The following is a 14,786-nucleotide window of genomic DNA, read 5'->3' on the forward strand; positions in this document are numbered from 1 at the left end:
TTAAACATAAGAAATTCCTAGTCGATGCATATCATAAAACTTCAAAGTCAAACTTACTTCATATAATATAACTTGTGAGATAGGACCTTTAATCTTATAAGAGATCATGGACATATGAAAGATTTTAGTAGTCATAGTAAGAAATACCTTAAACATCGAGAGAATGACCTTGTAACTTTATGAGAGCGACCGTTGACCGACAGAAATCATGTGAGACATAACATGGAGTCCTAATGTTTACCCATACATCGGAGGAAAATGGGAGACTACTTGCCAAGATAGACTCCTATATGCCTAAGTGGATCCACTAAGCTACATGAAGGATCAAGCCTCAACTACGGGTGATCCTTTAAGGAATCAAGCCTCTTCTACGGGTGATCTTTTAACCTACCGTGGCACGTAGTTATGGGACAATGGGATCTTTTTTTGGGTCTCTTGCCTTTGCTACGGGAGAGAATGCCTATCCCAAGATCCACTCGGTGCTAGGTAAACTCTCAATGGAATAGATCAACCATAAAACATAAACTCAATCATCGTGTGGGAGGGGCCATATCTACTACTCGTCCACTCTTCATAAGAACAAAATCATAGAATAACTACTTAACTTTGTCTCATGTGATGTGAGTGTAGACCTTTTATCATCACATATATTTATTCATAAAATATCTTTAGGGCCTTAACTCACCCTATCATTAACTTGCTTGAACATTATAGAATCATCATTCACAAAACTTATTTGCAAAGAGCACCTTTAAACTCATTTGTACACATTGTCAAACATTCATTTGGAGTCAAACTTTATTTCAACTTTGCTTTATCATAAGAAACTAGGTGGGTTCATTTCATAAAAACCTTCAAATACATTTAAAGAGTACTTTTATGCATGAGAGTGATATAAATGCATCAAATCAAACATCTTAGGAACAACCCACCATATGCACTTTAAAACTACCTTTCAAAACTTCATATAAGAACCTTGATAAATCATCCATTTCATGTAAATAAGAATCAACATAAGTCATTATAGACAAATAAACTGCAAATATTCAAGAATCTATACATTTGGAATCGTAGTCTGAAAACCCATAAAAACTAATCACTTGGAATTGAGGGTCAATATATATATATATATATATATATCAATATAAGTAAATAAACTTTAAATATACCATAATCTATGCATTTATAACCATCATGTAAAAGCCCATAAGATTTCATCATTTTGAATTGAAATGCTAGGTTGAGAAAACATTTGGGCTCCATGGGTGGTAAACCTGCATACCTTAGATTGAAGCTTTTAAGAGAGTTTGATTCTTGGTCTTTAATGAGGAGCCTTGAATCCTTTGAGTTTGAGAGAAAAATTGGAGGGAATGATTTGAGAGAGAGGAGGATGAAGTTTAGGGTTTTGGGGAGGTGAAAGACTGCAAAAATAACCCAAAAACGCGTCTAAGTTCGTATATATTTGTTTAGGTAATTGTCCAAGATGCCCTTCATCAAAAAAATCTGGAAAAAGGCTCAAAACCCTGCAGGCGCGATAGTGGCACACTGCTCCATCACCCAAACTACTGCAGCTAGTTTCGGGCGCTCTGCTGGCGCGCCGTGCTAAGCCCATAATTGTTGCAGCGGTAGTCTTTGATAAAATGGTCATAACTTTTTACTTTGAACTGGGAATGAGACAAACTTGGTGGCGTTGGAAAGAGAACTCAAAGAATTTTAATATGATAGGTCATAGGACACCTAATTCATTGTATAATAGGAGATATGGATGTTTGAAGTTGACCCTATTTCAGACTCAAACGAAAACTTAGCCGATGGAAATTCTTTGGACTTGACTTGGTGTTAAAGATCCCTTATGACCCTAAAACACATCTAATACACTTTAAATACTTAAAAATTTATCATAACTCACATGTAAAATTAGATTTTGATGAGTTCAAGCCTATACACCTTTGAAGAATAGTTCGGGTCTTGGCATAGAAATTTTTGAGGTGTTACACTTTGAGACTTATTTGAATTTGCGGTCAAATAGTGTCCCTTTGAGCTTCGCATTCGCAGACCTTCCTAAATGCATTCGTGAAGGGTCAGTTCCTTGTCCTTCTTGTTTGTGGAGGGGTCATTGCGTTCGGGAAGGTTGAGGTCAGTGACCTTGGCGTTCGAGGAGCTCCGTCCACGTTCGCGAAGAGTCCAATGGTCCTTCACCGTGTTCGCCGGCTTAATGAGCTGCGATAGAAAAGAGTAATTATTCTGCTTGAATAGTGACCTTCCCAAATGTTTGGACATAAGCCATTTTACTTTATTTTTGAGTTCTTGAGCTCGGTATAGGCGATTTAGAGAGGAACTTTTCATGGGGATTCATTGGATAAGTAATTTTAACTCAAATCCTTCAGTACCCAGCCTTCATACGTGATTTTCAACCTTGAAATTATAGTTTTTGAACTTCAATTTTGGTTTTTTTCCTTAAATCTAATTTTTCACAAAAATTATATATATGAACTGATTTCAACTCCAATTTCAACTTAGTTTTCACCGTTGATTTTCAAATACCTCAAGGAGCATTTTTATCCTAAAATTTCTAGATTTAGACTCCGTTTCTGGAATTGGAGTTTTGAGCTGTTTTGACCATTTTGCCCAAATTTCATGATTTTGGTGTCGTTAGTTTTGTAATTTGATTCTGAATCATTATTTGACTAGATTATTACATTTTAGAGCATCGACAAAAGGGCTAGGCTGAAGTTTTGGAGTAGTCGAGAGAAATATTAAGGCAAGGGAAACTCTAAACCTTTTCAAGCTTTGTGGAACCTTGTATTCTTGTGATGTGCTATGTAAATTAATGTGAACTTGAGTTTGGGTTGATTCTGAATCATGAATATACATAGGGTTGATTATTGGGGTTATGAAAAGAAAAATTTGATCTAATGAATTAAGGTATTGAATTAATTGGCATTGTTGACTCGTTGTGGAGATTACATTATGACATTCTTGATATGAATTGCATATGGTATTTGGACTTCATTATATTTCCATTGATTGCATGAGAATTTCATATGCATTTGGGTTGATTCTTATCATTGAAGTCCAAATTGATTATTATGCTGATGTGAAATGGTTCCGGCTACATTATAATGAAAGAGAAAAACAAAGAGGATTTGTGAGACGTGCCACGTTATAATAAAAGAGAAAAACAAAGAGGATTTGTGAGACGTGCCACGTGCCGTGGTTGTTACTTTATTGTATTTTGAGGGTCATTTCATGCACTATAGTTATTACTTTATTGCATTCAAGGGAAGTGCCACGCGATGTCGTTGATACTTTATCATATTAGAGGGATGTGCCATGCGTCGTGGTATATGCATGGACATACATGCATCATATCATTGTCGCATTGCATCTATTTGATTATTTGAGAATTTGCCCATATTATGTGTAACTGTGACTAATATACATGTGATACTATTGAAACCTATCAAGCCTATCTGAATTGTTGAGATGTATTTGACTTATGCTGCTCTGCTTGCAGGTTGTAGTTATGGAGGTTCGGATGGTGTGTCAAGAGTACTTGTTTCTATCTAGCTTTACCTGTGTTTCGTGTCTTGCTTGCTGAGTATCATGTTGTTTGGTACTCACTCTTTCTATCTATACTTTTGACAGTTCTAAGCTCGGACAGTGATACATATTCCCTTCTTCTTCATCTGTGGCTATCGATGATACTTGAGAGGTAGCTGTCGACGCCGACGATCTTTCTTATTTCTTTTTATATGCTTTATTCTGTTTGAGAGACAAACTCATTGAGACTTTTAATTATCCTTCATTTCTATTGTATTAGAGACTTGTACATGTGATAACCAATCCTTTGGGATATTGTAGATGACTAAGACTTTCGATTCCACATACTTATCTATCTATTTAGACTATTTCCGCATTTATTTGGGTTTGGGCTAACTTGTCTCGATGGGATGAGACGAGTGTCATCACACTCAAATTTAGGTCGTGACAAATGGTATTAGAGCCCCAGGTTCATAGGTCTTACATGTAGAAGCCAGGTCTAAGTAGAGTCTCGAGGATCGGTATGGAGATGTCTGTAATTATCTTCGAGAGGCTATGAAAACTGTTAGGAAACTTTCTTTATTCATTCTTTCTTATCGTTCTGGGTTATTATCGCTTGTGCTGAGTGTCGCATGTTGTTTTGGCAGATGCTGAGGACTATAGCTAAAACTATTAGTAGAGGGGAGGCAGTACCTAAGGAAGTTTTTAAGACCCTGGCTAGGGATAAAGGTAGGGGCCAAGCTAGAGTCCGAGGTGTCGCACCCTATTTTCGAACTGGTCGAAATAGTTCGCAACATAAAATGGCTATACCTATGATGTTAAAAAATATTTAGAGTCGCCACCTAATTTTAAGGAAAATATTAGAAAACCTATTTTTTTTAAAATGTAAATGTAAACTCTGTTTTGGTTTGTGAAACCAGTGAAATTCTAGGTAAGAGTTTTAGTTACTCAATGGGAAGGAATTAGGCATCCCTGAGAGCCTATCCGAAGATAGTCCTTAAATTTAGTTTTAGAAAAAATAATTAGGGATATTTATTCAGTTATTTGCTTTAGAAAATAATGATAAGAAGATATTCATTAATTTGGAAAAGAAAGAGGAAACATACAAGGCATGTCATATATATGTGTACAATATGGATGGAGCAAATTTAATAGTAATATATTTATCATACGGTAAAAATAAATAATAACGAAATATATTTGAAATGTATGGAGATTTTATGTATTGAAATATAGACGTATGTTTAAAGTCATGAATAAATAAGCTTACCTAAATTTATGGTAACTAATATGAATGTTAAGCATTAGAATTCATTACTTTATTTATACACGCGATATAAAAGAAAATAAAATAAATGAGTATATGAAATAATGAATGAGTGTAGATATATGGATATGTAATAAATATTATTTGGGTGAAACTTCAAATAAAATTAGTGATGCCTAGAAATTATTAAGTTTTTAAAATATTAAACTACCCCAAATATATACAAACGAAATATTTAAAAATTGACAGGAAATAAATATTTATGCTCTTATCTTCTTCGGATTAGCGCCGGTTTATTAATCGGAAGATAAATTATATAAATTTTTATCATTTTATGCTCGGGTCAACTCCCATCATTTCCGAAGGGCCTAACTACCCCTACCCCTCTTAGGTTCATTTGTTATTATAATCCTAAAGCGATCTAAAAGAAGTAAAAACTAACGTCCTAAAGCGTGCCTATCGTCCCAACTTAATATCCAAGAAGCATTGAATGTACTATTAGGGTAGGTCTTAGACCAAAGAAAATATAGGCATTCTAATTAGACACATAGTCAAACAAAACAGATATGACAAATAGTTAGCACATAGAATCTCAAGTAAACCTCTAGATTAATTAATTAACATATTTGAAAATACAAATAAGTTGTAAAGGTCATAATAATTATGTGTGTGCATACAATCAGATGCAGGTATCGTAAATATAAAAACTTGAATAACATTGAGGGGAAATTTTATTATTTAGACATATGAAGACAATTTTAATTACTAAGGTGACTTTAATAAAAGAAGGCATCCTTGATAATTTTAGTTATTAACTAATAATGTTTATAAAATCCTATTAACATGATTTTTAGTTAATAGCATGCTGAAAATTTATTAAAATACTATAGATATGATTTCTAAATATTATGTCAAATATTTATTAAAATGTCACAGGCATAATCTCTTTTATAAAATAATATTATGAAAATTTATTTAAAATCCTATAAGCATGATTTCTAACAATATATTGAAAATTTATGAAAAATAGTAAGCATGCTTTCTAATACAATTATATGCTAAAATATTTATTAAAATGTTGTTGGCATGGATTCAACATAAAATAATATGATAAATAATTATTAAAATCCTATAGGCATGATTTCTACACATAATATCATGATAACCATTTATTAAAATCCTATGAACATGATTTCTATGTATATTAATATGCTGAGAGTATTAAATTAAATTCTATTAACTTGGTGTCTAAATTGATGAAATATATGTCACCAATATTAGGTATGATTAATTAGGGAGGTCAATTTTAACTTATAGGCATTATTTCTACCTAAAGTAACCTTCTAAAAATATTCATTACATCCTAATAACGAGCTAAAATTTAAAGGTGATTTATAATTACAAAAATATTATTAGTTAAGTCCTATAGACATGATTTGTTACATGATATTAACATAAAAACCCTATAAACATGACGTCAAAATAACTAACATGTTGAAAATATTATTAACCTACAACCATGATTTCTAAATAAAGTATATATTGAACACATTTATTAAATTTTATAGATATAATTTATTTATGAATTAATATGATGAAAATATTTATAGTCCTATAGGCATGATTTCTTAGGTGATATAAAAATATCATTAAATCCTATAGGCGTGATTTCTAAATTCTATATGATATAATATTCTCAAAATATAATTAAATTCTATAGGCATGATTTTATGGATGATATAATATGTTGAAGATACACTTAAAGCTAGGGGCGTGGTCATAAAAAAATAGCATGATAACTATTTATTTGAATCTTATTGATACATGTTCTAATGTAAACTTGATCATTTAATTATTCTAATAACATGAGTTAGTGATTTTAATTTAAACAAATGTAACATGTAAAAAGTTAGGCAAATTATTTTGAAATACATATTATAATATACAATAAGGCAATATTACGATTAGACTATTTGTATATTAAAACTTTAGGTCATTTTTCAATTAAATAAATAAATACCTATAGAAATAGTACTCAAACAAAAATTTAGAATTTTATCTAAACATGATGATAATGTCATGATTTTAAAAAGTTACCCTCAAACACTTACTAATATAGCCACATGCACACGCAATACATCATTTTAAAATAAAATAAATACAGATAGCATCCCCCTTAAATAGTCCCCAAATATTTATTATTATTATATGAGAAGTTTTTTACATACGAATTATTGCAGAGCCAAAAGAATAAATACAATAAAATATATAAGATTGTCAAAAACCTTAAACTAAATACATTCGAAAGTCCCCTCTTGGTAACTCTTCTTATCTTGAACCTCTAGAGTTCAAACCCTGTTTAAAAGACATGAACAAGCAATATACGATAACAGACAACACACATACGATATTATGACATTTAAAGGCAAACAGAGAAGAAATACAATTATCATATCTCTATAAAATGAGCAAGTATACACAAAGAGAAAAGGGATTTAGATACTAACCTGGATGCTTTTCATATTTTATTTAACAAGATATACTATGCAAGAGCTTAAAGTAAAGACTATATAACAAAATAGGAAAAGAATTACTAACCAGTTAGCAAGAGTTTTATCAATATGCAAAAGGAAAATATTAGTAATATCCCATATTCAAACAAGTAACGGAGTATCAAAACAAAAAAAAAGGACTTAAGAGCAATGACTAATTTGTTTTAAGATCTCTTTGTGTCCTACTGAATATGAGGTGTTGAAATAGAAAGTTAAAGAATTATGTGTTCTTCTTTTTCTTTCTCTACTCTTTGTTTTTGTTCTTGTGTTGTTCTTTGTATGTATATTTTTCTCTTTGTCTGTGTCTAAAATGAAGATGGGTCTTATAGTGGTGAAAGACAATCAAAAAAAACAAGAAAATCTAGAAAAACGGCTAGGCAAGATTTTAGCCAAGACTTTTTTTTTCTTTTCAAATAAGTCATAGGAAGAGCACATATTTCAAAGGAAGGTGACAAAATTTTCAACCTTCTGTCAACAAAATCAAAATAATATCTACTTTTCAAGATTTGATCCAATTTTTTTTCAAAAAGATGTTTCAAGAGTCAAAAAGTTTGGCCAAGAGGGTTCCACTGTCAATAATTGTAAAAATAATAATCGATTATAGGCAGAAATAAAGTAACATTTACCATAAAGGATAATTGAGAATCCAAAGAAATTAGGTTTAGAGCTATTCTAATTTTAAGAATATCAGTTATACATACTATGAAAAGTAAAATAGATCAAAGAAAATTATCTCATGCCATGATTATTTCCTAAAATCAAGTAATCAGATGATAAATAAAATTATGCTGCAATTAAGCTAAATATACAAATTTGCTAATTTAAACATGTTATAGAATCAATTAAGGGAGTAAGATATGCTAGGATTATATATAGATAATAAAACAAATTATATGTTACTAGGCAAAAAGTAAATGAAAATTGTATTGTAACATGTTAAACAATTGAAAAATTAGTAAGCCTTAGAACAATAACATGTTGAATTCGGTTAAGGGTCAGTGACATATCAATCGAAAATCACCAATATTCTTGCGTGATTAGCAAATTACATATCAAATTACCCAAAATTACCAAATACCAACTGTCTCTATGAATTTTTAGAATCAACAAGTGCTTGGAATTAATGGAGCTGAGCATGTAAAGTTGTATCAATTTGATTTCAAGAGGGGAAACAAACTATAAACAACACACGAGCATATTTAATGAATTATTGGAACCCATTTGAACATAATAGAAATCAACCAACGTAAATCATACAAAAATGCTCAAAATATCGAAGTTTAAACACAGATACATAATGAATGAACCACGAATCAAATGAATGAAGCATCATTTAGATAACACGAGTTGTACCTGGACAAATCTCTTTAGATCTTCCTTTACCTATGTAGGGTCTCGAGATTTCTGACAACTTTGACTTCTAAAAGACTATCGACGTCCGACGAATGTTACTTTGTAGGAGTTTGCTAGTCCCACGGGTCACCAGTGGTCTTCGCCGGTCGAAGCGGCAACTAGCGAGAGAAGAGGAAAGGTAGATGTGAGGGGCGGTAGTTCGGCTGTCTTCTCCGAATAGTAGCTCGAAGGAGAAGCAGCAGCGGCGAGGGGGGTATGGTTGTTTACCCGTGGATGCTGCATGGAGACAGGTAGAGGGGAGCAACGATGGCTGCTTGCTGCTTCTCACCGGAGAAGAATGGAAGAATAGGACGTGGCGCGGCGACGGCTAGCTGCGTTTGGTTAGAGATGAGAAGAAGAGTAGCGTGAGGGAGATGATGGTGGAGGCAGCGATTCGCCGTCGAGGCTTCGCCGGATATAGAGCCAACAGGGTCTGAGGTTCGTCTCACCGCCGAGACTCCACCATAGACGGAGTAGATGAGAGAGACAGTGGGGGAGGCGACATGAGGGTGAGAAGGTTTAGAGAGAGAGTGAGTTCTTTTTAATGAGAAGAAAAGTAAAAATGTTTTAGAGTTTAGGTAGTTAGAGATAGGAGAATATTAAAAGATCAAATTGTGGCCATTGATCAGTATAGATGAACAAATGTTATTAAAAGAGGAATTTAAAATTAGACCACATTAAATTCAATTAGGCTAGAATTAATTATCAAAAAAATATATAAATAAATTTAATAAAAAGGACTATGCTTTAAATAAATTGGAGAAAGATCGAATAGATTACTATCTAATTAATAACCATAATATATATATATATATATATATATATATATATATATATATATATGAATGAGTAAATTAATAAAATATACTTAGTTAAGTAATATTTTTTATATAAAGAAAATACACACATATGTAATATATACTAAATATACATGTAAAAATATTTGAACGTACGAAGCTTGTCAGCAACAACAGCAGCAACAGCAGCAGCAGCAACAACAAAAACAACAACAACAACAGCAGCAGCAGCAACAACAACAGTAATAGCAACAACAACAACAACAATAGCAGTAACAACAACAACAAAATATCGTAGAATATAAATATCAAAATATATGATTTATAGGGTAAAACTAAATATAAACTCATTCACTCAGTAAAAAAATAAGTTTTGAGAAATGCCTATTTATTAAAATAGTAATCCAAAAAATAGTCATAGGTTGGTCAAAATTGGGTGTCAACACGAGGTTGTAAAGTGGTCATTGGTAGAGGCCATGCCCGAGGAGCGGCACTTGCTTGATGTTGTGTTAGAGAGGCCTCCTAGAGCCACATGTTGAAGTTGGTCAAGACTAGGTTCCTCTAGGGTTCGCGACACCATTATTTTAGGAGACCTTATTAAGGATGTTGGGTGTGTTAGAGAGTTTTACTCAAGGTGTTGTAGGCACGCCACAGGGTTTACAGATGAGAGTCGGGGCACAGACCCTAGAGCACTATCATTTCCCAGTTGTCCAAGATTAGGTAGGTCAGCCACCATTGGTTCTCACACTAGCTATTGGTGCACAGACTGCTTCAGATATAGTCATGACTATAGCAGATCAGCAGTGTTATTATAGGTTTCAGAAGATGAAACCACCCCAGTTTCAAGATGGTAGTAGTGAAGACGCTCATGAGTTCTTGATGCTATCTCATGAGATGCTAGAGGTAGTGAGCATGGTTGATGCCCGAGGTGTTCATTTTTTTGCATTCCAGCTACATAGGTCAGCGAGAGTGGTGGAGGAAATTCATGAGGTCCAGACCTGTTGGATCCCCTCTATTAGGGTGAGGTGCTTTTTCTAGTGCTTTTAGGGATCTCTTTATCTCATGGAGCGCACGCGAGGAGAGCAGGTTGAGATTTGAGAGCTTGACTTAGGGTGGTATGTCCATTGACAAGTATGAGGCATAATTCTGTCAATTGTCGAGGCATGTTATGGCGTTAATCCCAGATGAAATGGAGAGAGTCTACAGGTTTGTGAGGGGATTGACTTTCTCTATTAGCTCGTATGTGTTCAGATCGACTCGTGAGGGGTATTTTTTTAGTCCATAGTGAGCATCGCCAAAGAGGTGGAGTTCATAGTTAGAGAGGAGTTTGGGGACCCCAAGAGGGCTCGCTCCAGTGGTAAGTTTTCTGGTACCTTATCAAGAGGTATATGATCACATAGAGGTGGTAGTTCATTTCAGCAACAGAGAACCATTCATGCTTGTATGTTAGTGGCTGAAGGTGAAAAGGTAGGGTCCCATATTTTTGACAGAGGTGCTCATGGTACTTCTTCGAGTTCATTACAACAGGGTTTGACTTAGAGGTATTGTTACATCTATGGGGATCCTGGTTATCTTATATAGAGGTATCTTACTCATTGACGGGGTGGACCCTAGCCTAGTCCATCAGCTCTAGCAAGAGTACCAGCCCCACCGACCAGAGGATGAGCTAGATATTAGACTAGTAGGGGTGGCCATACTTCTGATTAGAGTGCTGGTGGTGCTATAGTTCCATAAGGAGAAGGCTGAGATATTGCGCAAGGCAGAGGTGGAAGGGGAGCATAATGTTATGATTTTCCAAAGAAGCCTGAGACCGAGTCTTTCGATGTAGTTATCATAGGTATTATCCTAGTTTGCCATCGACCTGCATCCGTGTTATTTGATCCTTGATCTATATTCTCATATGTGTCTAGCTATTTTGCATCTCAATTTGACTTGACTTGTAATCGCATACTCATTTCTGTTCATGTTTCTACACTCATAGGTAAGCCCTTAGTGGTGGATCGAGTGTATAGATCCTATCTTGTTTCTTTATTTGGGTATGATACTTGGGTAGACATGATTATTTTAGGAATTGTAGACTTTGATATGATATTGGTATGGATTGGCTCTTTTTTATCGTGTTATTCTTGATTACTGTTATACACCACACTTTTGAACCTTAACACATGTCCCCTAATCATCTTGAAAGTAGCCATGAGACCCTTACTATCCACACACATCAAACAACTCTAAGGAAAGAAGATTGTGATACCTCGTGAGAAGGAAGGTTGGAAATAGAGTCATACGAATCTGGAAAGAGTTGGAGGCTAAGAAATGAGTCGTAGGACTCGATTTACCTACATAAGCAAGTAAGTTAAGAGTCTTATACACTTAGGTTGTTTAAGGATATATCAAGCTTACGTAGTACGAATTACATTAGCTCTTAAAATAGGACGAGATTACGAATCCACGAGGAAGAGAAAAAAAATTACGCGAGGCAGCTAATGGGAGGGTGACACGTGGCAGCACCAAAGCAAGCAGGTGACCCACCTACTTGGGGTCAAGTAGGTGACCCACCTGCTTGGGGAGGTGGGCCCCAATGCCATGTGATAGCCCCTACTTGAAAGGGTGGATCCGTGGCCCAATAAGGGCTTGACATGTGTCACTTCCTAAGGGACCCTATATATGTATGTTAATGACTCTTAAGTCATTTTGAGTCCAAAATTCATCCAAGTGATAGAGAGAAACATCAGAGAAAGAGAGCTCACAAGAGCAGCCACAAATTGGAGGAAATTAAGGTAAGTTCTTCACTTTTCTTCCATGAATTAATTATCCACGGTGTTCCCTAAGTACATGGATATGTATATATGTGATTGATGATGTTTATGGAATCAAAAATTCAGCTTTACGATTGGAAATTTGGAAGAAAAGAAGAAGAGAAAAACGTAGAGGGGCAAAGAGGAGGGCTACGGGTTTGGCCCTTTTGGGGTAAGTTTTCGGGTTTCTTTCCGTGAATTAATTATTGGAAGTGTCCCTCAGATGTATAATGATGTTTAATAACATAAAATTTTAATTTGGGGCAGTGAAGAAATGTCAAAAACAGTCCTCTCTATTTCAGCACGGCAAAAGATTTTCGAAGCAAGTTTTAGCTAGTTTTGGCTAATTTTGGGTAAGGTAAGGTCTTCCACTCTAATTTGAAGTTTATGATGTTATTATAGGGTGTATTACACACCTTGTGGGCTGATGGAAGTTGGGGAAAAGGTTTGAAAAGTTTGGTGTTCGAAATAAGCTAAATCGTAGTCGTTATAGTCGAATTATCGTCGAAGTAAGGCGTTGTTCTTGTGAGTTGCTGCTGCAGGGGTGTGACATGTTGTTTCAGGGACTAAATATGTTCTAAATGTGGGTTAGGGTGCTTCTGGTTGAAGCCACTTGACCCCTTATTGCGTATGATTAAAGGCGTTACAAAATAAAGGCTAGACGCCCTATTGTGATATTGTATTTTTGATTATGTCGTTTGGAGTTTATGTTATATATTGTTGGTGTGAATTGCTATAGGTTGGTGTTTTTGGTTGGATGTAGGTATTAGGTACCTAATTGGAAATTCGTATAGGGCACATTATAGGGGAGGTGCTGCCCAATTTTCGTTAACGCCTTAACAAACTAAAGAACTAGTCGAGGAAACGACTAAGGAAATAGATTCCATTAATACTAAGGTGTAACCTAAGATGCTGGAAAGTTAAGAAGGGTTGATATTCATATTACTCTCCTATTGTATAGGTTCAAAGGATGACGAGGTGAACAGGATAAGGAATAACTCAGACAAGGTATGTGAAGCTTTCTTTTGGCGTGTTTTTGGAATAAGTATGTAGAGCTATTCTTCTTTTCTTTTGGCATGTCTTAGATGTAAGCTATAAATTCTATTTATATGATATTCGGGATTCAATCCATTCATAAATCCCTAAGTATGAGTCGAGACTCTCATTTACTTCTTGATATTAGAACTCCTGCAATAGCTGAGTCGTTGCCTTTAAGTCTTCTATGTAATGAAAACCAGTACATGTAAAACCTATCTCTTCTTTCCTTTAGAATGACTTAATTTTAGGTAAAATGATATATGATATGGGTTTAGAGGTAATTCCATTCATGAGCCCTGAGAGTAACTCGTGACTTGCAGTCACTTTTGACCATTTAGAGTCTGAAAGTAGCCAAACTATTATTCTCGAGCCTTCTATATAGTGAATAGTAAGTGGAGATACAAGCTCCTTTTCTTGAAGGCTCTGAAATGATCAATGTCTCTGATTTCATAACTGTCTCTGATTGCATAATTGTGTCTCTGACTGCATAACTATATTTCTGATTGCATAAACTGCGTGGCATTGTCTTGATGCATGTCTGTGATTCCTGAAGCCCCAAATGATGTAAGCCCTAATGACATCTAAAGGGCACTTCAGATAAGTACCTTCCTGGTCTTCAGGTGATGGTTCACTTGACTATTTCATCGAGTCTCAAACAATAACTTAGTTGCATATGGTTTCTCACTACTCTACTCATGTATACTGTAACCCATCCTTCCTCGAGTCTCACGATGGGCTGGGAACGTTATCGTGCAAAGTTTTACTACTTCTTTCACCACATCCCGGGCTGGATGTGTATAGTTCCATGCATGAGGAGACAATACCGTACGTGAGGTGTGATATGTGTTATATGTTATGACGATACGATTATTCACTGAGTCCCAAGCCGGCTGTAATGTGATAGTATATGTGGCAAAATAAGGAAGGATCACCAAGTCCCTCCTTAGAGGGTCGGGTACTGTCACGACCCAAGCCCAGGGCCTAGACGTGACACGACGAATGAGACACCCGGAGGTACCTCACCCAAGCCTCTTAGCATTCATTAAGCATTTCATTGGTAATGATAAACAATAATAAGCGGAAATAAAAACATTTCATCCATTTATGTCCAAACATACCTCTACTAATAAACTTGGCGGGGGCTATGACATGTTCCTAGCTCACCCTCAATATAAGTGCCATGAAAAGCTTTAATAAAAGTCTTACTATTCTACATAACAAAAGCTTGGAATAAAAAGGATGTTGTTCCCGAAACATGGGAACTCACCACAAGCAAATCTTCAAACTAATACGAGTTAGCCACGTGGAGGAGATCGAGGAGCGACGTCGGTTCCTACATGGTAATATCATGTAGGCAAAAGTATGCGTTAGGACTTTGAATGTACTAAGTATGTGAGTATGC

The sequence above is a fragment of the Solanum dulcamara genome, chromosome 12 (assembly GCF_947179165.1).
Source record: "Solanum dulcamara chromosome 12, daSolDulc1.2, whole genome shotgun sequence".
Classification (NCBI taxonomy): domain Eukaryota; kingdom Viridiplantae; phylum Streptophyta; class Magnoliopsida; order Solanales; family Solanaceae; genus Solanum; species Solanum dulcamara.